At 57.5% G+C, this 24,375-nt stretch overlaps 11 non-coding genes across 11 annotated transcripts; all 11 read left to right on the top strand.

Moving 5' to 3' along the window:
• The first annotated feature begins 593 nt into the window (after window positions 1-593).
• On the top strand, window positions 594-784 carry LOC148806125 (U2 spliceosomal RNA). Its single transcript, XR_016089759.1, has one exon. It is a non-coding gene; the product is annotated as a U2 spliceosomal RNA (small nuclear RNA).
• Window positions 785-1,599: 815 nt separating this feature from the next.
• LOC148806124 (U2 spliceosomal RNA) lies at window positions 1,600-1,790 on the top strand. Its single transcript, XR_016089758.1, has one exon. It is a non-coding gene; the product is annotated as a U2 spliceosomal RNA (small nuclear RNA).
• An 813-nt stretch (window positions 1,791-2,603) lies between these two features.
• On the top strand, window positions 2,604-2,794 carry LOC148806123 (U2 spliceosomal RNA). The gene has a single exon (XR_016089757.1). It is a non-coding gene; the product is annotated as a U2 spliceosomal RNA (small nuclear RNA).
• Window positions 2,795-3,601: 807 nt separating this feature from the next.
• On the top strand, window positions 3,602-3,792 carry LOC148806122 (U2 spliceosomal RNA). The gene has a single exon (XR_016089756.1). It is a non-coding gene; the product is annotated as a U2 spliceosomal RNA (small nuclear RNA).
• Window positions 3,793-4,599: 807 nt separating this feature from the next.
• On the top strand, window positions 4,600-4,790 carry LOC148806121 (U2 spliceosomal RNA). Its single transcript, XR_016089754.1, has one exon. It is a non-coding gene; the product is annotated as a U2 spliceosomal RNA (small nuclear RNA).
• Window positions 4,791-5,597: 807 nt separating this feature from the next.
• LOC148806120 (U2 spliceosomal RNA) lies at window positions 5,598-5,788 on the top strand. The gene has a single exon (XR_016089753.1). It is a non-coding gene; the product is annotated as a U2 spliceosomal RNA (small nuclear RNA).
• An 807-nt stretch (window positions 5,789-6,595) lies between these two features.
• Window positions 6,596-6,786, top strand: LOC148806119 (U2 spliceosomal RNA). The gene has a single exon (XR_016089752.1). It is a non-coding gene; the product is annotated as a U2 spliceosomal RNA (small nuclear RNA).
• Window positions 6,787-9,809: 3,023 nt separating this feature from the next.
• Window positions 9,810-10,005, top strand: LOC148806118 (U2 spliceosomal RNA). Its single transcript, XR_016089797.1, has one exon. It is a non-coding gene; the product is annotated as a U2 spliceosomal RNA (small nuclear RNA).
• A 6,290-nt stretch (window positions 10,006-16,295) lies between these two features.
• Window positions 16,296-16,481, top strand: LOC148806117 (U2 spliceosomal RNA). Its single transcript, XR_016089799.1, has one exon. It is a non-coding gene; the product is annotated as a U2 spliceosomal RNA (small nuclear RNA).
• A 6,118-nt stretch (window positions 16,482-22,599) lies between these two features.
• Window positions 22,600-22,797, top strand: LOC148806116 (U2 spliceosomal RNA). The gene has a single exon (XR_016089792.1). It is a non-coding gene; the product is annotated as a U2 spliceosomal RNA (small nuclear RNA).
• A 799-nt stretch (window positions 22,798-23,596) lies between these two features.
• Window positions 23,597-23,787, top strand: LOC148806115 (U2 spliceosomal RNA). The gene has a single exon (XR_016089751.1). It is a non-coding gene; the product is annotated as a U2 spliceosomal RNA (small nuclear RNA).
• Window positions 23,788-24,375: the final 588 nt, after the last annotated feature.

The following is a 24,375-nucleotide window of genomic DNA, read 5'->3' as shown; positions in this document are numbered from 1 at the left end:
AAAAAACTTAGTTTTTTCCTCCTTTTCCCTGGGAGGCAGGCGTGGCTTGTGTGTGTGTGTGTGTGTGTGTGTGTGTGTGTGTGTGTCCCCGTCCTTGCAGGCGGGCCCCTTTCGACAGCCGGGCGTTTTCCCTCCAAAAAACTTAGTATATACACCTTTTCTTTCTTTTTTTTCCGCAGGCAGGCAGGCAGGCAGGCGTGTGTGTGTGTGCGCGCGCGTCCCCGTCCCTCCCGAGAGAGAGAGCTGCCCCTTGCCTCTGCCCGCAGGTGCTGGCGGTCCGCTTTCGCTTGCAGCTGGTTGGGCACAGCTGCTGCCGGTGGGAGGGGCCTAAGCTAAGGAGGCCGGGCGGCTGGCGCCCCCCGCGGCTGCGGTCGTTGTCGGGCCGTTGACAGAAGATCAAAGAGCAGGGCCCCCGCCCGGGACTGGCAGGAAGGCAGGCAGGCAGGCAAGAGAGAGGGGGAGCAGAGTCCGGCGGCAGGCCTCTGGCTGCAGGGAGGCCGGCAGCTGCGCGGGTCCCGGGCTCCAGAGGAGAGTCGGCCTGCGCCACTGTGCGCCAGCGGAACGCCCGCGCGTCGGTCCGCGCCTTTGGGGGTATCGCTTCTCGGCCTTTTGGCTAAGATCAAGTGTAGTATCTGTTCTTATCAGTTTAATATCTGATACGTCCCCCATCGGGGGACCACATATTAAACGGATTTTTGGAACAGGGAGCTGGATCAGGAGCTTGCTCCGTCCTCTCCACGCATCGGCCCGGTATTGCAGCGCCTCCGGGAACGGTGCACTACCTTCTCTCAGCGGTGAAAAGACAGACGTAGCTAGCAAGCAAGCGAGGTGGACCGGAGCTCCTTCCTCTCCGGTCTCGTCTCTCGTCCATCCGTGTGTCTCTGTGCCTCTGTGTCTCTCTCTCCCCCTCCCCGTTCCCGTGCTCCCTCGGTGCGCTTTCCCGCGCCTCGACTCTCTCGGCCAGCAGGCCGGCCCCCTTTTCGGCTCCCGTGCGTTTTCCCTCCAAAAAACTTAGTTTTTTCCTCCTTTTCCCTGGGAGGCAGGCGTGGCTTGTGTGTGTGTGTGTGTGTGTGTGTGTGTGTGTGTGTGTGTCCCCGTCCTTGCAGGCGGGCCCCTTTCGACAGCCGGGCGTTTTCCCTCCAAAAAACTTAGTATATACACCTTTTCTTTCTTTTTTTTCCGCAGGCAGGCAGGCAGGCAGGCGTGTGTGTGTGTGCGCGCGCGTCCCCGTCCCTCCCGAGAGAGAGAGCTGCCCCTTGCCTCTGCCCGCAGGTGCTGGCGGTCCGCTTTCGCTTGCAGCTGGTTGGGCACAGCTGCTGCCGGTGGGAGGGGCCTAAGCTAAGGAGGCCGGGCGGCTGGCGCCCCCCGCGGCTGCGGTCGTTGTCGGGCCGTTGACAGAAGATCAAAGAGCAGGGCCCCCGCCCGGGACTGGCAGGAAGGCAGGCAGGCAGGCAAGAGAGAGGGGGAGCAGAGTCCGGCGGCAGGCCTCTGGCTGCAGGGAGGCCGGCAGCTGCGCGGGTCCCGGGCTCCAGAGGAGAGTCGGCCTGCGCCACTGTGCGCCAGCGGAACGCCCGCGCGTCGGTCCGCGCCTTTGGGGGTATCGCTTCTCGGCCTTTTGGCTAAGATCAAGTGTAGTATCTGTTCTTATCAGTTTAATATCTGATACGTCCCCCATCGGGGGACCACATATTAAACGGATTTTTGGAACAGGGAGCTGGATCAGGAGCTTGCTCCGTCCTCTCCACGCATCGGCCCGGTATTGCAGCGCCTCCGGGAACGGTGCACTACCTTCTCTCAGCGGTGAAAAGACAGACGTAGCTAGCAAGCAAGCGAGGTGGACCGGAGCTCCTTCCTCTCCGGTCTCGTCTCTCGTCCATCCGTGTGTCTCTGTGCCTCTGTGTCTCTCTCTCCCCCTCCCCGTTCCCGTGCTCCCTCGGTGCGCTTTCCCGCGCCTCGACTCTCTCGGCCAGCAGGCCGGCCCCCTTTTCGGCTCCCGTGCGTTTTCCCTCCAAAAAACTTAGTTTTTTCCTCCTTTTCCCTGGGAGGCAGGCGTGGCTTGTGTGTGTGTGTGTGTGTGTGTGTGTGTGTGTGTGTGTCCCCGTCCTTGCAGGCGGGCCCCTTTCGACAGCCGGGCGTTTTCCCTCCAAAAAACTTAGTATATACACCTTTTCTTTCTTTTTTTTCCGCAGGCAGGCAGGCAGGCAGGCGTGTGTGTGTGTGCGCGCGCGTCCCCGTCCCTCCCGAGAGAGAGAGCTGCCCCTTGCCTCTGCCCGCAGGTGCTGGCGGTCCGCTTTCGCTTGCAGCTGGTTGGGCACAGCTGCTGCCGGTGGGAGGGGCCTAAGCTAAGGAGGCCGGGCGGCTGGCGCCCCCCGCGGCTGCGGTCGTTGTCGGGCCGTTGACAGAAGATCAAAGAGCAGGGCCCCCGCCCGGGACTGGCAGGAAGGCAGGCAGGCAGGCAAGAGAGAGGGGGAGCAGAGTCCGGCGGCAGGCCTCTGGCTGCAGGGAGGCCGGCAGCTGCGCGGGTCCCGGGCTCCAGAGGAGAGTCGGCCTGCGCCACTGTGCGCCAGCGGAACGCCCGCGCGTCGGTCCGCGCCTTTGGGGGTATCGCTTCTCGGCCTTTTGGCTAAGATCAAGTGTAGTATCTGTTCTTATCAGTTTAATATCTGATACGTCCCCCATCGGGGGACCACATATTAAACGGATTTTTGGAACAGGGAGCTGGATCAGGAGCTTGCTCCGTCCTCTCCACGCATCGGCCCGGTATTGCAGCGCCTCCGGGAACGGTGCACTACCTTCTCTCAGCGGTGAAAAGACAGACGTAGCTAGCAAGCAAGCGAGGTGGACCGGAGCTCCTTCCTCTCCGGTCTCGTCTCTCGTCCATCCGTGTGTCTCTGTGCCTCTGTGTCTCTCTCTCCCCCTCCCCGTTCCCGTGCTCCCTCGGTGCGCTTTCCCGCGCCTCGACTCTCTCGGCCAGCAGGCCGGCCCCCTTTTCGGCTCCCGTGCGTTTTCCCTCCAAAAAACTTAGTTTTTTCCTCCTTTTCCCTGGGAGGCAGGCGTGGCTTGTGTGTGTGTGTGTGTGTGTGTGTGTGTGTGTCCCCGTCCTTGCAGGCGGGCCCCTTTCGACAGCCGGGCGTTTTCCCTCCAAAAAACTTAGTATATACACCTTTTCTTTCTTTTTTTTCCGCAGGCAGGCAGGCAGGCAGGCGTGTGTGTGTGTGCGCGCGCGTCCCCGTCCCTCCCGAGAGAGAGAGCTGCCCCTTGCCTCTGCCCGCAGGTGCTGGCGGTCCGCTTTCGCTTGCAGCTGGTTGGGCACAGCTGCTGCCGGTGGGAGGGGCCTAAGCTAAGGAGGCCGGGCGGCTGGCGCCCCCCGCGGCTGCGGTCGTTGTCGGGCCGTTGACAGAAGATCAAAGAGCAGGGCCCCCGCCCGGGACTGGCAGGAAGGCAGGCAGGCAGGCAAGAGAGAGGGGGAGCAGAGTCCGGCGGCAGGCCTCTGGCTGCAGGGAGGCCGGCAGCTGCGCGGGTCCCGGGCTCCAGAGGAGAGTCGGCCTGCGCCACTGTGCGCCAGCGGAACGCCCGCGCGTCGGTCCGCGCCTTTGGGGGTATCGCTTCTCGGCCTTTTGGCTAAGATCAAGTGTAGTATCTGTTCTTATCAGTTTAATATCTGATACGTCCCCCATCGGGGGACCACATATTAAACGGATTTTTGGAACAGGGAGCTGGATCAGGAGCTTGCTCCGTCCTCTCCACGCATCGGCCCGGTATTGCAGCGCCTCCGGGAACGGTGCACTACCTTCTCTCAGCGGTGAAAAGACAGACGTAGCTAGCAAGCAAGCGAGGTGGACCGGAGCTCCTTCCTCTCCGGTCTCGTCTCTCGTCCATCCGTGTGTCTCTGTGCCTCTGTGTCTCTCTCTCCCCCTCCCCGTTCCCGTGCTCCCTCGGTGCGCTTTCCCGCGCCTCGACTCTCTCGGCCAGCAGGCCGGCCCCCTTTTCGGCTCCCGTGCGTTTTCCCTCCAAAAAACTTAGTTTTTTCCTCCTTTTCCCTGGGAGGCAGGCGTGGCTTGTGTGTGTGTGTGTGTGTGTGTGTGTGTGTGTCCCCGTCCTTGCAGGCGGGCCCCTTTCGACAGCCGGGCGTTTTCCCTCCAAAAAACTTAGTATATACACCTTTTCTTTCTTTTTTTTCCGCAGGCAGGCAGGCAGGCAGGCGTGTGTGTGTGTGCGCGCGCGTCCCCGTCCCTCCCGAGAGAGAGAGCTGCCCCTTGCCTCTGCCCGCAGGTGCTGGCGGTCCGCTTTCGCTTGCAGCTGGTTGGGCACAGCTGCTGCCGGTGGGAGGGGCCTAAGCTAAGGAGGCCGGGCGGCTGGCGCCCCCCGCGGCTGCGGTCGTTGTCGGGCCGTTGACAGAAGATCAAAGAGCAGGGCCCCCGCCCGGGACTGGCAGGAAGGCAGGCAGGCAGGCAAGAGAGAGGGGGAGCAGAGTCCGGCGGCAGGCCTCTGGCTGCAGGGAGGCCGGCAGCTGCGCGGGTCCCGGGCTCCAGAGGAGAGTCGGCCTGCGCCACTGTGCGCCAGCGGAACGCCCGCGCGTCGGTCCGCGCCTTTGGGGGTATCGCTTCTCGGCCTTTTGGCTAAGATCAAGTGTAGTATCTGTTCTTATCAGTTTAATATCTGATACGTCCCCCATCGGGGGACCACATATTAAACGGATTTTTGGAACAGGGAGCTGGATCAGGAGCTTGCTCCGTCCTCTCCACGCATCGGCCCGGTATTGCAGCGCCTCCGGGAACGGTGCACTACCTTCTCTCAGCGGTGAAAAGACAGACGTAGCTAGCAAGCAAGCGAGGTGGACCGGAGCTCCTTCCTCTCCGGTCTCGTCTCTCGTCCATCCGTGTGTCTCTGTGCCTCTGTGTCTCTCTCTCCCCCTCCCCGTTCCCGTGCTCCCTCGGTGCGCTTTCCCGCGCCTCGACTCTCTCGGCCAGCAGGCCGGCCCCCTTTTCGGCTCCCGTGCGTTTTCCCTCCAAAAAACTTAGTTTTTTCCTCCTTTTCCCTGGGAGGCAGGCGTGGCTTGTGTGTGTGTGTGTGTGTGTGTGTGTGTGTGTCCCCGTCCTTGCAGGCGGGCCCCTTTCGACAGCCGGGCGTTTTCCCTCCAAAAAACTTAGTATATACACCTTTTCTTTCTTTTTTTTCCGCAGGCAGGCAGGCAGGCAGGCGTGTGTGTGTGTGCGCGCGCGTCCCCGTCCCTCCCGAGAGAGAGAGCTGCCCCTTGCCTCTGCCCGCAGGTGCTGGCGGTCCGCTTTCGCTTGCAGCTGGTTGGGCACAGCTGCTGCCGGTGGGAGGGGCCTAAGCTAAGGAGGCCGGGCGGCTGGCGCCCCCCGCGGCTGCGGTCGTTGTCGGGCCGTTGACAGAAGATCAAAGAGCAGGGCCCCCGCCCGGGACTGGCAGGAAGGCAGGCAGGCAGGCAAGAGAGAGGGGGAGCAGAGTCCGGCGGCAGGCCTCTGGCTGCAGGGAGGCCGGCAGCTGCGCGGGTCCCGGGCTCCAGAGGAGAGTCGGCCTGCGCCACTGTGCGCCAGCGGAACGCCCGCGCGTCGGTCCGCGCCTTTGGGGGTATCGCTTCTCGGCCTTTTGGCTAAGATCAAGTGTAGTATCTGTTCTTATCAGTTTAATATCTGATACGTCCCCCATCGGGGGACCACATATTAAACGGATTTTTGGAACAGGGAGCTGGATCAGGAGCTTGCTCCGTCCTCTCCACGCATCGGCCCGGTATTGCAGCGCCTCCGGGAACGGTGCACTACCTTCTCTCAGCGGTGAAAAGACAGACGTAGCTAGCAAGCAAGCGAGGTGGACCGGAGCTCCTTCCTCTCCGGTCTCGTCTCTCGTCCATCCGTGTGTCTCTGTGCCTCTGTGTCTCTCTCTCCCCCTCCCCGTTCCCGTGCTCCCTCGGTGCGCTTTCCCGCGCCTCGACTCTCTCGGCCAGCAGGCCGGCCCCCTTTTCGGCTCCCGTGCGTTTTCCCTCCAAAAAACTTAGTTTTTTCCTCCTTTTCCCTGGGAGGCAGGCGTGGCTTGTGTGTGTGTGTGTGTGTGTGTGTGTGTGTGTCCCCGTCCTTGCAGGCGGGCCCCTTTCGACAGCCGGGCGTTTTCCCTCCAAAAAACTTAGTATATACACCTTTTCTTTCTTTTTTTTCCGCAGGCAGGCAGGCAGGCAGGCGTGTGTGTGTGTGCGCGCGCGTCCCCGTCCCTCCCGAGAGAGAGAGCTGCCCCTTGCCTCTGCCCGCAGGTGCTGGCGGTCCGCTTTCGCTTGCAGCTGGTTGGGCACAGCTGCTGCCGGTGGGAGGGGCCTAAGCTAAGGAGGCCGGGCGGCTGGCGCCCCCCGCGGCTGCGGTCGTTGTCGGGCCGTTGACAGAAGATCAAAGAGCAGGGCCCCCGCCCGGGACTGGCAGGAAGGCAGGCAGGCAGGCAAGAGAGAGGGGGAGCAGAGTCCGGCGGCAGGCCTCTGGCTGCAGGGAGGCCGGCAGCTGCGCGGGTCCCGGGCTCCAGAGGAGAGTCGGCCTGCGCCACTGTGCGCCAGCGGAACGCCCGCGCGTCGGTCCGCGCCTTTGGGGGTATCGCTTCTCGGCCTTTTGGCTAAGATCAAGTGTAGTATCTGTTCTTATCAGTTTAATATCTGATACGTCCCCCATCGGGGGACCACATATTAAACGGATTTTTGGAACAGGGAGCTGGATCAGGAGCTTGCTCCGTCCTCTCCACGCATCGGCCCGGTATTGCAGCGCCTCCGGGAACGGTGCACTACCTTCTCTCAGCGGTGAAAAGACAGACGTAGCTAGCAAGCAAGCGAGGTGGACCGGAGCTCCTTCCTCTCCGGTCTCGTCTCTCGTCCATCCGTGTGTCTCTGTGCCTCTGTGTCTCTCTCTCCCCCTCCCCGTTCCCGTGCTCCCTCGGTGCGCTTTCCCGCGCCTCGACTCTCTCGGCCAGCAGGCCGGCCCCCTTTTCGGCTCCCGTGCGTTTTCCCTCCAAAAAACTTAGTTTTTTCCTCCTTTTCCCTGGGAGGCAGGCGTGGCTTGTGTGTGTGTGTGTGTGTGTGTGTGTGTGTGTGTGTGTGTGTGTGTGTGTGTGTGTCCCCGTCCTTGCAGGCGGGCCCCTTTCGACAGCCGGGCGTTTTCCCTCCAAAAAACTTAGTATATACACCTTTTCTTTCTTTTTTTTCCGCAGGCAGGCAGGCAGGCAGGCAGGCGTGTGTGTGTGCGCGCGCGTCCCCGTCCCTCCCGAGAGAGAGAGCTGCCCCTTGCCTCTGCCCGCAGGTGCTGGCGGTCCGCTTTCGCTTGCAGCTGGTTGGGCACAGCTGCTGCCGGTGGGAGGGGCCTAAGCTAAGGAGGCCGGGCGGCTGGCGCCCCCCGCGGCTGCGGTCGTTGTCGGGCCGTTGACAGAAGATCAAAGAGCAGGGCCCCCGCCCGGGACTGGCAGGAAGGCAGGCAGGCAGGCAAGAGAGAGGGGGAGCAGAGTCCGGCGGCAGGCCTCTGGCTGCAGGGAGGCCGGCAGCTGCGCGGGTCCCGGGCTCCAGAGGAGAGTCGGCCTGCGCCACTGTGCGCCAGCGGAACGCCCGCGCGTCGGTCCGCGCCTTTGGGGGTATCGCTTCTCGGCCTTTTGGCTAAGATCAGAGTTCAAGTGGCTTGACCGCAGTTCTCAAAGATCTTAGTCCAGGGGGTCGGGAAGGCGACGGGAGGACCGGAAGGAACGGAGTGCTGATGGTGGAACCTGGAAGACCGGAGCGGTGCAGACGAGGGGATTGCTGAGGAGATTGCTGAGACGGTGGTCGGTGTTGGACGACGGTGGCTGGCTTACCTGGGGGATTCGGAAGGAGAGCTGAGGAGCGTTGCTGGAGCGATGGCTGGGCATCCCTGGGCGAAGAAGGAGCGGAGGAAGAACTCTCTCTGTTTTTCGTTGAGGAGCCGAGATGGACCTGCAGTTTGGGACAGAGATAAGTTTAAGAAATTGGTTTTGGTTCAATGTCTGGGTGTTCAGTTGGCAGACGTATTTTGTCTCCAGGATTATTGTGCCCGGGGGATTTTTGAACTGACTTTTGCATCAGAGGCCTTGTGCTTCGATGTATGGAGGAAAGTTCAGGAGAGGAAGGATGAGGATCCAGTTAAGTTTTTCCGTGTTGAGCCAATGTTTGCCGGGGAACTTATGGTGATGATGGTACATGTCTTTGACTCGTTTGTTCCGGAAGAGGACATTGTGTCTTTTTTACAGTGTTTTGTGGACTTGCAAGGAGCAGGGAAAAGGCACTTGGACCCTGATGGTGTGTGGAACGGGAAGCGGACGTACCTGATGAGACTGCGATTGGGGAAGACGGCTGAGGAGGGGGTGATACACCCCCCGGCATTTTTCGAGATCGGGACTCATAGGGGCTACCTGGTGTATGCTGGGCAGCCCCTCGCCTGTATGCTATGTGGGGAACGAGGACATTTTGCTGTGCAGTGTGCATCTGTGCTCTGCAAACGGTGTGGAAAGACAGGTCATGTGGCCAGGGACTGTGTCCAAGAGAAAAAGTGTTATCGGTGTGATGAGCCTGGACACAGCTATCGGTTTTGTACGGGAACTGTGAAGACGAGTGTTAACTGTGTGGGTAGGAATGTGGGGGGTGCTGGGAATGAAGAGAGTGATGTGCAGAGAGGAATTTACAGTCCTGAAGATGTGGTAGTGTATACGGAAGGGTTTTTAGATAGTGAGGATGAGAGGCAGTACTCGGAATTTGTGAAAGAATGTAAATTGGATTTAGAGAGGGAGGGGTACACGGAGATAGAACAGGGGTTAGATGTGTCAGGTGTTGGAAAGGGTTCAGGTAATCTTAAGTTTCGTTGGGTGGATGGCGATGTTAGTGAAAGTGTATCGGGTTTGACTGTAGATTTAAAGGAGGAAGGGAGCGGGAAGGGTGAGGTAAGGGCGGGACAGACAGTCAGGAAAAAAGGGAAAAAGAAAGGGAAGGGATGATGTAGTTTTAATTTGTAGACCTCAGATGTCAGGGTTATAATTTGCATAAGGGGCGGGATTAGGGGATTTGAGTGTGTTGTGGTGGGTTTGGGGTTACTTGGTGGGTTATTTAGGAATGGGCGGACTTTAATAATGTGGAATTGTGCTATTGGTTTACTGTGTTTGGTTCTGTTATTAAATTGATTTGAATTTGTGTTACTAAAACAAAGATATGGTATTGGATGTTATGTGATTTGATTGTGGGAACGGTTTGTATACGGGATAGACAATGTAAATGGGAGGTTAATTTTGGGGTTGGTTGGTGGGGGAATTTGTCTTTTGTTAATTGAGACGGGATGCTGAATGTGTATAGTGGGGTTGTGAAAATGGCTTGTGTTGTTGGTTTGGGGAAAGGGATCCATGGGTTAATTTGCATAATGGGTGGGATTATGGAGATGTGTGGAGGTTTGTGGGGATATGGTGGGATTTGAAGGGGTTCGTTAGCGATTGATTTGCGGGGGGATTTTTGTTGAGAGGAATGGGACTTCTTGTTAGTTTACTGAAGATTTCTGTTAGAGGATTATGGAATTTTGGTTTGGATGTTGTGCTTAACAGATATATTGATTTTGTATTAGCCTAAGCATGCGTGCTGTGTTATAGGGTTGGATGTCAAGGTTGTGTAATTTGAGTTTGTGAATTATGGGTTGATATGACCTTGTTTGTTAATGGGAAAATGTGTGTTTTGTTTGTTTGTGATTTGTTTTTTATGTTTTATTAGAAAACGGTACTTTGTGTTTATAATTATGGTCGAAATCAATGTAATGTGAAATTATGAAATTTAATGAACTGTTTTTCAATAAAAAAAAAAAAAAAAAAAAAAAAAAAAAATCTGTTCTTATCAGTTTAATATCTGATACGTCCCCCATCGGGGGACCACATATTAAACGGATTTTTGGAACAGGGAGCTGGATCAGGAGCTTGCTCCGTCCTCTCCACGCATCGGCCCGGTATTGCAGCGCCTCCGGGAACGGTGCACTACCTTCTCTCAGCGGTGAAAAGACAGACGTAGCTAGCAAGCAAGCGAGGTGGACCGGAGCTCCTTCCTCTCCGGTCTCGTCTCTCGTCCATCTGTGTGTCTCTGTGTCTCTCTCTCTCCCCCTCCCCGTTCCCGTGCTCCCTCCGTGCACTTTCCCGCGCCTCGACTCTCTCGGCAAGCAGGCCGGCCCCCTTTTCGGCTCCCGTGCGTTTTCCCTCCAAAAAACTTAGTTTTTTCCTCCTTTTTCCAGGGAGGCAGGCGTGGCTTGTGTGTGTGTGTGTGTGTGTGTGTGTGTGTGTGTGTGTGTGTGTGTGTGTGTGTGTGTGTGTGTGTCCCCGTCCTTGCAGGCGGGCCCCTTTCGACAGCCGGCCGTTTTCCCTCCAAAAAACTTAGTATATACACCTTTTCTTTCTTTTTTTCGGCAGGCAGGCAGGTGTGTGTGTGTCCCCGTCCCTCCCGAGAGAGCGCTGCCCCTTGCCTCTGCCCGCAGGTGCCGACGGTCCGCTTTCGCTTGCAGCTCACTCGGCACGGCTGCTGCTGGTGGGAGGGGCCTAAGCTAAGGAGGCCGGCCGGCTGGCGCCCCCCGCGGCTGCGGTCGTTGTCGGGCCGTTGACAGGAGATCAAAGAGCAGGGCCCCCGCCCGGGACTGGCGGGCAGGCAGGCGAGCAAGCAGGCAGGCAAGAGAGGGGGAGAGCGGAGTCCGGGCGGCCGGCAGCCGCGTGCGGACCGGGCTCCAGAGGCGTCGGCCTGCGCCGCTGCGCGCCAGCCGGACGCCCGCGCGCCCGCCCAAGGCCGGCGTCGGGCATCGCTTCTCGGCCTTTTGGCCAAGATCCAAAAAGTACGTGGCAGGCCCGCGGCTTGAGGACTTGGCTGGGGGACGAGAAGACGACGACGGGGAAGACGGCGGCGGCGGCGGCGGCGGCGGCGGAGAGGAGGGAGACCGAGAGCCTACCAGAGGGAGAAGGAGCAACCTACCGGAGGAGGAAGGAGGCCGCGGAGTCCAAGCTACCACGGGTAGTCGCCCTGGGTTGAGCCCAGGGGGCGAAGTGGGGCTTCCTGATGGCGGCGGCGGCGACGACGGCGGCGGGTGAGTGGACCCGCGACTTGGCGGCTGGGCACCCTCTGTCCCGTGAGGGACAGATGCGGCGCACAGTGCGCTTCGTGGTCAAGAAGGCAGAAGATAAGGCAATTTGGATGAAGAGGGACAAGTTTGAGAGAGACATTTTGTTTCACGGACTTGGGATTAAGGTCAAGGACATTACGAGTTTGCAGGATTTCCCGGGGAAAGGCATTTTTGATTTGACAATGGAGTCGGACAAATTGTGCGAGACTGTGTGGCAGAAGGCGCAATCCGGGAAAAATTCCTTTCCGATGTCTTTGTTTTTGCTGGAGCCTCTCTTTGCGAGGGAGCTGAGGACGCTTACCGTCCACCTGTTTAACACGTTGTTGCCTGAGCGAGACATTGTGATGTTTTTAACCAGGTTTGTGGACATTCAAGGGGCCGGCAGCAAAGTGGTGGATGGGGCGGGTGTCTGGACCGGGAGGAGGAGGTTTTTGGTCCGGCTCCGACCTAAGTCGTCTGGAGAGGAGGGCGTTTTGCATCCCCCTGCCTACTTTACCATTGGGTCAAACAGGGGCTACCTCTTCTACCCGGGGCAGCCCCTGACGTGTAAGAAGTGTTTGCAACAGGGACACATCGTTGCGAACTGCCCGGGGGGTTTCTGCAGGAGGTGCGGTGCGGAGGGACACGAGGCGAAGGACTGCGGACAGGTGCTGACCTGTGATCTGTGTGGGTCGGCGGGTCACATGTATCGCTCGTGTCCCAGGAAACAGAAGAGTTTTGCGGACATTGTGAAGGCTCCCTCGAAGGATCTGGGACTGGAATTACCAGGACCCTCCGGTGGTTCGCTTATGCTTCTCGGGACTGTGGGGGAAACTAAGGAGGGGAATACTAAGGAGGGGGATAAGGGTGGACCAGGGCAAGCAGCGGAGGGGGCGGGTGAAGCGGGTGACGAACACCCAAAGTCCAGGTCCTGGGCGGATATGGTCCCAGAGGACCGACCAGAGTCCCCGAGTTGGTCCCCGGTATTAAGTAGGGCTACAAAGAGGAAGGGAGGGAGAGGGCCGAAGAGCCCTGAGTTACGACGCACCAAGTTGGGGGTGCAAAATCGGTTCCAGGGGCTGCCTATTGAGACTTTAGGCAGCGATTCAGATTCAGATTCAGATGGAGTGGAGGAAGACAGTAGCCGGGAGGGGGTAGCATCCGGGAAATCTCTCGAGCCTGGTTTCGAAACGGTGGAGGGTGCGGGTGGAACGACGGGAAGGAAAGGAGAAGAGGTGGCGGGGAGGGGAAAAGCAAGGGGGGGAAGGTCGGTGGAGGGGTTGGAGGTGGAGGGGGGTACTCTTTCTGCCGTTTCAGTCACCCCTGAGGAACCAGAGGAGGTGGAGGTGAGCGAGGAGCCAATTCCTCCAGGTCAAGGTGAGCCGGCAGTGGCTAGTGAGGAAAGTGAGATGGAGGTAGGGGGTTCAGAAGAGATAGAGCAGCCGGCCCACCCGCAGGTCCCCGGGGATCCCGAGAGCGAGTCATCTTCCTCGGGGGAAGGGAGCCCGCAGCACTCCGGGGAGGAGGAGAGTGTTTCGACTTCAGCCGACACAGACAACTCTGAGGTTAGCCAGGCAGAGGAGAGTAGGGTACAAACTTCCCATGACCCGCCATGAGTCGTATTATTTGTACGATTAACGTGAGGGGTTTGAGGAACCCTGCGAAGCGGACTGGCGTCTTCAAAGACCTTGCGAGTCGCCAGTTCGGCTTTTGTTTTGTCCAGGAGGTTCATTTGGGGTCACAGAAGGATGTAGCGGATTTTAAGAAAGAATGGCAAAAAGGAGAGTCCTGGTGGAGCATTGGAGGGGTGCACTCTTCAGGCATCGGGATTTTATGTGGGGTGTCAAATTTTGTGGGGGGTGAGGTTTGTGTGGTTGTTCCGGGGCGTTTATTGGTAGTGGATGGGGTGTGGGACGGCCTGAAAGTGCGCCTGATAGCGGTGTATGGACCGGCTGAAAGGCGCCTTCAGGCAGATTTTATAAGAAGGATCGAGCCACTCCTATTTACCAACAGAACGGTGGTGATGGGCGGGGATTTTAATGTCGACATTGGTGACACAAATAGGGCAGGGGCGCGAGCCCTGAGAGAGTTGGTGAGTCATTTTAAATTGCAGGACGGCCTTAACATCTCGGGCCCGGCCTCTAAACAGTTTACTTGGAGCAACGGCAAGGATATCTTCAGGAGACTGGATTACATCTTCACTACCCTAAGTGGACGGTCTACGGTAGGACAAATCGTTCCTGTATGGTTTTCTGACCACATGTTGCTGTCTGCCTGTCTGACCTCGGATGACCCAGGCCCCAGATCCGGTTACTGGAGGCTAAATGTTAAGGTGTTGTCCGAGGTGGAGTTCAGAAGCAGGATATTCAGCCTGATGGAGAGTCTCTGCAGTCAGAGATGGAAATATCTGTCCGCTGTCAATTGGTGGGAGATGTGTAAAAGAGCTATATGCAAGGAATCGGTCAAATATTGCCGAGACAGGAGACGGAAGGAGAGGGAGGATTTAGATCAGCTCCAACAGGAGTTACAGACCCTCTATGAGGAATTTAATCAGGGAGGCTCTTTTGACGCACCGAAGGCGGCGGAGATCAGGCTTCGGATGAAAGAGTGGTGGTTGGCGCGAGCCAACGATTTTCTCTTTAGAGCGAAAGGAAATTGGAGGGAAAAGGATGAGAAATGCTCGGCTATGTTTTTCGGCTCGGTGCGTTCTCGGCAAGCCAGAACTTTGGTGGAGGGCTTAAAGCAAAAAGACGGTTCCGTTACCTCTGACCCAGCAGATATGGTCAGGTGTGCCTCGGAGTTTTACAGGGAACTGTTCTCGGGGAAACCAGTGGACACTGCCTTGTGGAGGGAGTGGTTGGCGGGAATAGTGACGGTAGAGGAGGGCATGCCTGAACTGGAGGGAGAGCTTTCGGGTGAGGAGCTAAGGGAAGCCATGGCGGGGATGCGGAGGGGGACGGCTCCCGGAATTGATGGCTTGCCCATTGATTTTTACGTGGTGTTTTGGGATACACTGCAGCCTATCCTGCTCGAAGTTTTTAACGAAATCTTAGAGTCAGGGGAGTTAACGGGAACTATGAAAACTGGAGTTCTGTCTTTGATTTTTAAGAAAGGGGACAAGGAGGACCTGGAAAACTGGAGGCCGATCCAATTGCTCTGCACTGACTATAAGATTCTGGCCAGGGTGCTGAGTAGGCGGCTGAGGAAGGTGATGCCGGGTCTGGTCTGCAGGGATCAGACCTGCAGTGTGGAAGGACGGAAACTAGCCTGGAATCTCCAGCTGGTGAGAGACATCATTGAATGGGTAGAGGAAAGGGGCCTGGAGCTCATACTAGTAAGCCTGGATCAAAGTAAAGCCTTTGACAGAGTGTGTCATCCCTTCCTTTGGGAGGTTTTAAAGAAGCTAGGGATTGGTGAAACTTTTATTCGATGGCTTAGGATTTTATATAACGGGGTCATCTCAAGGGTATGTGTGAATGGAAGGTTGGGGATGGGGTTCGTGGTTAGTCGTGGGGTGAGGCAGGGGTGTCCCTTGTCCCCTCTCCTCTACGTGCTATACCTGGAGCCCTTTTTGCGACGAATCCAGAGTGACCCTTGGGTGGAGGGTGTACTGGTCCCGGGTAGCGGTGGAGCACAGGCAAAGTTGATGGCTTACGCAGACGACGTAACTTTGTTTCTAACCACTGACAGGTCTCTTTCTCGGGTTCTGCAGATAGCGGACGCCATGGCGGCAGGAACAGGTGCACTGCTTAACCTCAGCAAGTGCACCGTCAAGTATTTCGGTAGATGGAAGAACAGGCAGGATGTGGTAGGAGGTCTCAAACTAGAGACAGGGCCCGTGAAGATCTTGGGGGTCAGTTTCTGTACTGCTGACTCTGCCACAATTAACTGGAGGAGCAAGATCTCAAAAGTGAATCAGAAGTTAGGTTTGTGGCAGAGTAGGCATTTGACACTGGTAGGGAAAGTCCTGGTAGTGAAGGTGGATATCTTGCCGTTGCTCATCCATCTGGCCTGTGTTTTCCCGCTGCCTCCCAGGTTCCGTAGAGAGCTGGTGAGGACCATCTTCCGCTTCATGTGGGGCGGAGGATATGAGTACATCAAGCGGGTGGACATGCACAGGCCGGTGGAGGAAGGAGGTCGGGCGGTGCCGGACCTGCCGGTGAAATTGGACTCACTTTTCATCTCGGGGCTGTGCAGACTTCTGAAGGAGAGTCCGGATCACCTGTGCGTCCCCTTCGCACACTTGTGGTTTGCCTCTGCAGTAAAACATTTGGTAGTGTGGACAAACACAACACCCAAGGCAGAAAAGCTGCCATGGTATTATAAGCATGCGGTACAATGGCTAAAAAAGCACCCGGATGCTAAGGAAGGTACAGCACTGCTGAACCACAAGGCACTGTACCAGCTGGCTACTGCAAAGGAGGAGCCGGTTATTGTGGGAGTGCCGGGAGAGGTGTGGAGGCAGACACAATCGGTAGGGCTGGAGAATAAGTTAAAGGACCTCAATTGGTTGGTTGTGTGGAACAGACTTCCAGTTCGAGAGACTTTACATAGACACGGTCTCTCCAGGCAGGACAAGTGCCCACGCGCTGCCTGTCAAGACACTGAGTCCATCGCACACGTTTTATGGGATTGTGGATTTGCACAGAGGGTATGGGACCAGTGTGGGGGCCTGTTAACGCAGGTGAAACCAGATTTTGTGTTGTCCAGACCAGTTATACTGCGGGGAATCCCTAAGACTCGGAGATGGGGGATCAATTTTTTGTTGTGGTTGGTGATCAGTTGGGTGAAATTTCATTTGTGGGCATCACGTAAAGACCTCACTGAGCATGGGGTCAGTGGAGCACCGGCTGCTGTCGTTTATAAAGTTAAGCATGATATAGCATGTCGGGTAAAATGGGATATTTTGAGGTGGGGATTTGCGGCAGCCAAGGAGAGGTGGAAGGGGCTTTTTTCGTTGGGGTGATTATTAGGTTTTGTATGGTAAAAGTCGATATGGTTTTGGTGAATGTTTTGTTTTTTTCAGATGTGGGGGTGGGTCTTGATTTGCATTGGAGGCGGGGTTAGGGAAATTGTATTTTGTGTTGGGGTTCAGAGGGTCGGGTTTTTGTAGGTGGTTTTCTGTGTTTTTTTGAGTAACATGTGGGTTGATTTTTTTGTGTGATGGGTATTTTTTGCTGTTTTGTATGTTTTATACGTTTCTAATAAAAAAAAAAAAAAAAAAAATCTGTTCTTATCAGTTTAATATCTGATACGTCCCCCATCGGGGGACCACATATTAAACGGATTTTTGGAACAGGGAGCTGGATCAGGAGCTTGCTCCGTCCTCTCCACGCATCGGCCCGGTATTGCAGCGCCTCCGGGAACGGTGCACTACCTTCTCTCAGCGGTGAAAAGACAGACGTAGCTAGCAAGCAAGCGAGGTGGACCGGAGCTCCTTCCTCTCCGGTCTCGTCTCTCGTCCATCTGTGTGTCTCTGTGTCTCTCTCTCTCCCCCTCCCCGTTCCCGTGCTCCCTCCGTGCACTTTCCCGCGCCTCGACTCTCTCGGCAAGCAGGCCGGCCCCCTTTTCGGCTCCCGTGCGTTTTCCCTCCAAAAAACTTAGTTTTTTCCTCCTTTTTCCAGGGAGGCAGGCGTGGCTTGTGTGTGTGTGTGTGTGTGTGTGTGTGTGTGTGTGTGTGTGTGTGTGTGTGTGTGTGTGTGTCCCCGTCCTTGCAGGCGGGCCCCTTTCGACAGCCGGCCGTTTTCCCTCCAAAAAACTTAGTATATACACCTTTTCTTTCTTTTTTTCGGCAGGCAGGCAGGTGTGTGTGTGTCCCCGTCCCTCCCGAGAGAGCGCTGCCCCTTGCCTCTGCCCGCAGGTGCCGACGGTCCGCTTTCGCTTGCAGCTCACTCGGCACGGCTGCTGCTGGTGGGAGGGGCCTAAGCTAAGGAGGCCGGCCGGCTGGCGCCCCCCGCGGCTGCGGTCGTTGTCGGGCCGTTGACAGGAGATCAAAGAGCAGGGCCCCCGCCCGGGACTGGCGGGCAGGCAGGCGAGCAAGCAGGCAGGCAAGAGAGGGGGAGAGCGGAGTCCGGGCGGCCGGCAGCCGCGTGCGGACCGGGCTCCAGAGGCGTCGGCCTGCGCCGCTGCGCGCCAGCCGGACGCCCGCGCGCCCGCCCAAGGCCGGCGTCGGGCATCGCTTCTCGGCCTTTTGGCCAAGATCAGAAGGCGCGTGGCCTGACCGCGGCCGGACGATTTCCAAAGGAGACGAGAAGGGCGGCAGAGGAGAGAAGGCGGAATCGACACGGGAGGACCCCTCAAGAAGGCACTACCTACCTGGAAGGAGTCATCGGGAGAAGACCGCGGCGACCGGTTCACGAGCCACCACTGGAATCGCCCTGGGTTGAGCCCAGGGGGTGAAGGTGGGGCTCCCAGATGACGGCGGTGGGTGAGTGGGCTTCCTTTTCAGCGGCCGTGCACCCTCTGTCCCGTGAGGGACAGATGAGGTGCACGGTGCGCTTTGTCCTAAAGAGGAAAGAAGATGCGGGGGAATGGATGGTGAGAAGTCAGTTTGAGAGGAAGATCTTGTTTGATGTGCTAGACATTAAGAAGATTAATATTCTTGGAGTTCAGGACTTTCAAGTTAAGAATACCTACGATGTCACCCTAACTACGGATTACGAGTGTCAGAGGGTGTGGAATAAAGCTAATGACTTGAAGGAAACTGACCCTCTTGCAAAATTTATTGTTGAACCTCTGTTTGCACGGGAACTGAGACCTGTAATTGTGCATATGTTCAACCCCCATGTGCCCGAGGCAGATATAGCCATCTTTCTGAGACGGTACCTCGATATCCAAGGAGAGGGGAAGAAGGTCTTGGACGAGGAAGATATTTGGACCTTTAAGAGACGGTTCATGGCGAGGTTCCGGCCTAGCAGGACCTCCCCTGGGGGGGTGCTTCACCCTCCAGCCTCCTTTTACATCGGGCCAAATAGGGGATATCTGAGCTATTCCGGCCAGCCTAAAACTTGTCGGAAATGTGGTCAAGGAGGTCATCTAGTGGGGGACTGCACAGAACAACTTTGTAGACGCTGCGGTCAGGTCGGGCATGTTGCAGCATCCTGCCGTGAGGCCATGGTGTGCAACCTATGTGGGGAGCAAGGCCACATGTACAGGGCTTGTCCCAAGAAAATCAAGACCTTCGCGTCCGTCGTCGCAGACAGAGGAGCGGATCAGGCCGGGCCATCGGCGAGGATAAGGAGGCGGGACGGCGACGACACCTACCTGAATGAAGGCCCTGGCCCCCAGGAGGCTGACAGCAATGCTCTGCCGCAGGACTTGGTTCCGGAGCACCAGGGTTCCCCACCGGTCATGCAGAACCTCTTTGAAGTCCTGGCGGAGGAGGGGGCGAATAAGGAAGCCAGCGAAGAGGACCCCGCAGGACCCGCCTGGATGCCGGTACAAGGAAGGAGGGGAAAAAAGAAGAAGAAGAGGGAGAGAATCGCCTCCGATGAGGATAGTCCAGGGGTGGTGGAGAAAAAACAAAAAGAGATCGACATCCCGTCGGAAGACGAGGCCGGAATGGCGGACGACGACCTCACCGATTCTGAGGTGCAGTCCCAAAAGGAAGGAGTCTCGGACCTAGACGAGAGTCAGGAAATGGAGGAAGACTCAGATGCTGAGGCGGAGTCGGTGGGAAGCTCAGCTGAAGTGGAGGACAGCGGCCCTCCAAAAGACCCAAGCCCGGTAGAAGAAGGGGTAGAGGAGGTGAGAGAACCCCCCCAGCCTACCGGTGAAGACGGGGGGTCAGCGACCACCCCCGACTCTGTCGCACGCCCTGGGGACGCAGCGCCCGGGGACGTGGCGATTGGCCTGGATCCTTGCCTGCAGCCTGAGAGATCCCCCGACCCGGACTCTGACGCCTCACTGCCTCCCAGTGGGGTAACGGGCCCGGGGGAGAACTCTCCTCCGACCTTCTCTCCAATCACATCTATTAGCGACGTGGCGTCGCCAAGTGGAGATGGGCCGGAGGATGTCCTGGAAAGCTTCAAGCATCCAGTATACTGAAGGCAGCCCCTCTGAGCGAGAGAGATGGGAACCCCCCCCCCCCCCGCGGTGGAGTGCACCCTCTGCTCCATCAACGCCAGGGGACTCAGAGATAAAATCAAGCGTCTCAGTGTCTTTGAGTTTCTGGCCGAGAGGCGCTTCTCTTTCTGCTTCCTGCAAGAAGCCCACCTCGGATCGGAGAGAGATGTGTCTGAGTTCAAGAAGGACTGGCGTACTGGGGACTCTTGGTGGAGCGTGGGGGGTCTCCATTCCTCAGGGGTGGGAATCCTCTGCGGGACTCCTAATTTCTCGCCTAGCGAGGTTGTTTCAGTGATTCCTGGGAGGCTTTTGGTAGTGGATGGTGTGTGGGAGTGTATGCGTGTGCGTGTGATTGGTGTATATGCGCCAGCCGATAGGCGCCTCCAGGGGGCCTTCTTGAGAGAGTTGGAGCCACTCCTCTATTCAAATAGGGTGGTGTTGATGGGAGGAGATTTTAACATCGATCTCGGGGATGCGAGTGGCTCTGGAGTGCGCGGCCTGCGTGAGATCGTACGACAGTTCAAACTGCATGACTGTTTTGAGAGTTCCGGCCTGGCCTCCAAAGCTTACACCTGGAGCAACGGGCGTGGGTTATTCCGAAGGTTAGATTACGTATTCACCACCCTAAAGGGGGTGACCCGGGTCAGGCAGGTGGTTCCAGTGTGGTTTTCTGACCACCTCCTACTGTCGGCTACTGTGATCTCTGATGGTTTCCGACCCAGAGTTCAGCACTGGAAGCTGAACACTCAGGTCTTGTCTGAGGAGAAATATCTAACTCAGATAGCAGACCTGCTGCGCAGCTTCCAGAGGAAACGGTGGAGGTTTCCAACGGCGGTCCTCTGGTGGGAGGCCTGTAAAAAGGCCATCGCCAGGGCCTCCGTGAGCTACTGCAGGCACAGGAGGTCTGTGGGCAAGGTGATGCTAGCTAACTTGCAAAAAAAGTTAGAAGCCCTATACGTGGCGTTTAATGAGGGTGGTTCCTTTGACGCAGTAAAAGCCACGGAAATTCGGCACGCTTTGAGCGAGATCTGGTCCTCGCGAGCCAGGGATTTCCTGTTCAGGCTCAAGGGTGAACTAATAGAAAAGCAAGAGAAGTGCTCGTCCCACTTCTTTGGCGCGGTCCGTGCGCGGCAGGCAAGGACCAGCTTCGAGGCGCTACGCAGGGCAGACGGCTCAGTAACGCAGGATGGGCTAGAGATGGAGGAGTGCGCCTCGGAGTTTTATAGGTCCTTGTTTGCGGAAAAACCCGTGGACACGGGCCGTTGGGAGAGGTGGCTGGCGGGCCTAGATGGGCGAGCCATGGTTCCCCTGAGCCTGGACGAGGATCTGACGGCCGCGGAAGTGAAGGAAGCAATGGCCGGGCTGCGCAGGGGAACCGCCCCCGGCGTCGACGGCCTGCCCATAGACTTCTATGTTGCCTTGTGGGATATTCTACAGCCTATGCTCATGGAGGTCTTCGGAGAAATACTGCGGGTCGGAGAAATGGGAACATCCATGAAGGTAGGAGTGATGTCTCTTATCTTCAAAAAGGGTGATAAGACGGATCTGGAAAACTGGAGGCCGATCCAGTTGCTCTGCACCGATTATAAGATCTTGGCAAGAGTGCTGGGGAGGAGGCTGAGGAAGGTTATGCCAGATCTAGTCTGTAAGGACCAGACCTGTAGTGTAGAGGGCCGGAAAATAGCTTGGAACCTTCACCTCATCAGAGATACGGTAGCCTGGGTGGAAGACCGGAACCTAGAGCTCATGCTGGTCAGCCTAGACCAGAGTAAGGCCTTCGATAGAGTCCATCATGCCTTTCTCTGGGAGGTGCTGGCTCGGCTGGGCGTGAGCCACGTCTTCATCAGGTGGATTAGGACTTTGTACAACGGGGCTGTGTCTCGAGTGTGCATAAATGGGAGGCTGGGAGCGGGTGTGCCGGTCGGTCGGGGGGTGAGGCAGGGTTGCCCACTGTCTCCCCTTCTGTACGTCCTGTACACCGAGCCCCTCCTCCTTGCAATTCGCCAGGACCCCCTGATTGAGGGCGTGGTAGTCCCAGGCAGTGGGGGTGAGCAGGTAAAAGTCGCGGCGTATGCCGACGACATCTCTCTGTTTCTCACGTCCGAAAGGAGTATGTACCGAGTACTTGAGCTGATGGAGGACCTCTCAGCCGGCACCGGGTCCTGTTTAAACAGGGACAAGTGTGCCATCAAGTATTTTGGCAAGTGGAAGGACAGGAGAGATGAGGTCGCGGGCCTTCCCCTGGAGCCGGGCCCATTAAAGATCTTGGGCATCCGATTTCACTCGGGCGATTCCGCCAGACTGAATTGGGAAGACAAGTTACGACGGGTAAATCAGAGGCTGGGCATGTGGCAGGACAGGACACTTTCCCACACGGGGAAGGTCCTGGTAATTAAGGTGGACATCCTGCCTTTGCTAGTGCACCTGGCCGGGGTGTTCCCCTTGCCTGCCTGCATGAGGAGGGATCTCGTTAGAGCAGTCTTCCAGTTCATCTGGGGCGCGGGCTACGAGTACATCGCCCGAGCGCACATGTGTAGACCGGTAGAGGAAGGGGGAAGGGCCGTTCCAGATTTGCCGGCCAAACTGGACACCCTGTTTGTGTCCGGCCTGTGTAAGATCCTCCATGAGGACCCCGACCACCTGTGCGTATATTACGTGAAGCTGTGGTTATCTGTAATGATGAGGCATCTCGTGGTCTGGTCCAACCGGACGCCCAAGGCCGAAAGGCTGCCCCCGCACTACAAGCACGCGGTAAAGTGGCTGAAGAAACACCCTGCAGCCAGGGAAGGGCAGGCGTCTTTGGACCACAAGGCCTTATACAGGACAGTGGTCGCAAAGACCAGCCCGGCCGTGGTTGGGGTCTCGGAAGAAGGCTGGCGGCAAATCCAGCCTGCTGGCCTTGACAACAGGCTAAAAGACCTCAATTGGCTGGCCAGGTGGAATCGCATGCCGGTCCGGGAAACACTGCATAGTCATGGCCTTTCGAGACAAAACCGGTGCCCGCGCCCGGACTGCTCGGAGGCTGAGACAGTCATGCACGTTTTCTGGGGGTGCAATTTCGCACAGAAGGTATGGGAGCGGAGTGAGTGGTTGCTGGCGAGAGTGTGGGTGAGCTTCAACCTGACAAGCCAGACTGTAATAAAAGGAATTCCGGGACCACGTAAGTGGAACCGTGAGTTCCTCTTGTGGCTTGTCATTAGCTTAGTTAAATGGTTTTTTGGGTCTCACGGAAAGATTTAGTAGAGCACGGGAAGGGGGATACATCAGACATAATAATCTGGAAAGTCCAGCACGATATTGGGAGAAGGGTAAAGTGGGATATATCACGGTGGGGATTTGCAGCAGCGAAAGAACGGTGGAAGGGTTTAGTTTTTTTGGGGAATCGTTAGGCTGGTTTGAGTTGTAGGTAACAGTGTTTTTGATGTATTGTATTGTATCTTTTGTATTTTTCTAATAAAAAAAAAAAAAAAAAAAAAAATCTGTTCTTATCAGTTTAATATCTGATACGTCCCCCATCGGGGGACCACATATTAAACGGATTTTTGGAACAGGGAGCTGGATCAGGAGCTTGCTCCGTCCTCTCCACGCATCGGCCCGGTATTGCAGCGCCTCCGGGAACGGTGCACTACCTTCTCTCAGCGGTGAAAAGACAGACGTAGCTAGCAAGCAAGCGAGGTGGACCGGAGCTCCTTCCTCTCCGGTCTCGTCTCTCGTCCATCTGTGTGTCTCTGTGTCTCTCTCTCTCCCCCTCCCCGTTCCCGTGCTCCCTCCGTGCACTTTCCCGCGCCTCGACTCTCTCGGCAAGCAGGCCGGCCCCCTTTTCGGCTCCCGTGCGTTTTCCCTCCAAAAAACTTAGTTTTTTCCTCCTTTTTCCAGGGAGGCAGGCGTGGCTTGTGTGTGTGTGTGTGTGTGTGTGTGTGTGTGTGTGTGTGTGTGTGTGTGTGTGTGTGTGTGTGTGTCCCCGTCCTTGCAGGCGGGCCCCTTTCGACAGCCGGCCGTTTTCCCTCCAAAAAACTTAGTATATACACCTTTTCTTTCTTTTTTTCGGCAGGCAGGCAGGTGTGTGTGTGTCCCCGTCCCTCCCGAGAGAGCGCTGCCCCTTGCCTCTGCCCGCAGGTGCCGACGGTCCGCTTTCGCTTGCAGCTCACTCGGCACGGCTGCTGCTGGTGGGAGGGGCCTAAGCTAAGGAGGCCGGCCGGCTGGCGCCCCCCGCGGCTGCGGTCGTTGTCGGGCCGTTGACAGGAGATCAAAGAGCAGGGCCCCCGCCCGGGACTGGCGGGCAGGCAGGCGAGCAAGCAGGCAGGCAAGAGAGGGGGAGAGCGGAGTCCGGGCGGCCGGCAGCCGCGTGCGGACCGGGCTCCAGAGGCGTCGGCCTGCGCCGCTGCGCGCCAGCCGGACGCCCGCGCGCCCGCCCAAGGCCGGCGTCGGGCATCGCTTCTCGGCCTTTTGGCTAAGATCAAGTGTAGTATCTGTTCTTATCAGTTTAATATCTGATACGTCCCCCATCGGGGGACCACATATTAAACGGATTTTTGGAACAGGGAGCTGGATCAGGAGCTTGCTCCGTCCTCTCCACGCATCGGCCCGGTATTGCAGCGCCTCCGGGAACGGTGCACTACCTTCTCTCAGCGGTGAAAAGACAGACGTAGCTAGCAAGCAAGCGAGGTGGACCGGAGCTCCTTCCTCTCCGGTCTCGTCTCTCGTCCATCTGTGTGTCTCTGTGTCTCTCTCTCTCCCCCTCCCCGTTCCCGTGCTCCCTCCGTGCACTTTCCCGCGCCTCGACTCTCTCGGCAAGCAGGCCGGCCCCCTTTTCGGCTCCCGTGCGTTTTCCCTCCAAAAAACTTAGTTTTTTCCTCCTTTTTCCAGGGAGGCAGGCGTGGCTTGTGTGTGTGTGTGTGTGTGTGTGTGTGTGTGTGTGTGTGTGTGTGTGTGTGTGTGTGTGTCCCCGTCCTTGCAGGCGGGCCCCTTTCGACAGCCGGCCGTTTTCCCTCCAAAAAACTTAGTATATACACCTTTTCTTTCTTTTTTTCGGCAGGCAGGCAGGTGTGTGTGTGTCCCCGTCCCTCCCGAGAGAGCGCTGCCCCTTGCCTCTGCCCGCAGGTGCCGACGGTCCGCTTTCGCTTGCAGCTCACTCGGCACGGCTGCTGCTGGTGGGAGGGGCCTAAGCTAAGGAGGCCGGCCGGCTGGCGCCCCCCGCGGCTGCGGTCGT

This window comes from Atractosteus spatula, unplaced genomic scaffold (genome assembly GCF_055471065.1).
Source record: "Atractosteus spatula isolate fAtrSpa1 unplaced genomic scaffold, fAtrSpa1.hap1 Scaffold_58, whole genome shotgun sequence".
Lineage (NCBI taxonomy): Eukaryota > Metazoa > Chordata > Actinopteri > Semionotiformes > Lepisosteidae > Atractosteus > Atractosteus spatula.
Note: the sequence above shows the minus strand (reverse complement) of the source record. Positions and strands in the feature narration are given on the sequence as shown.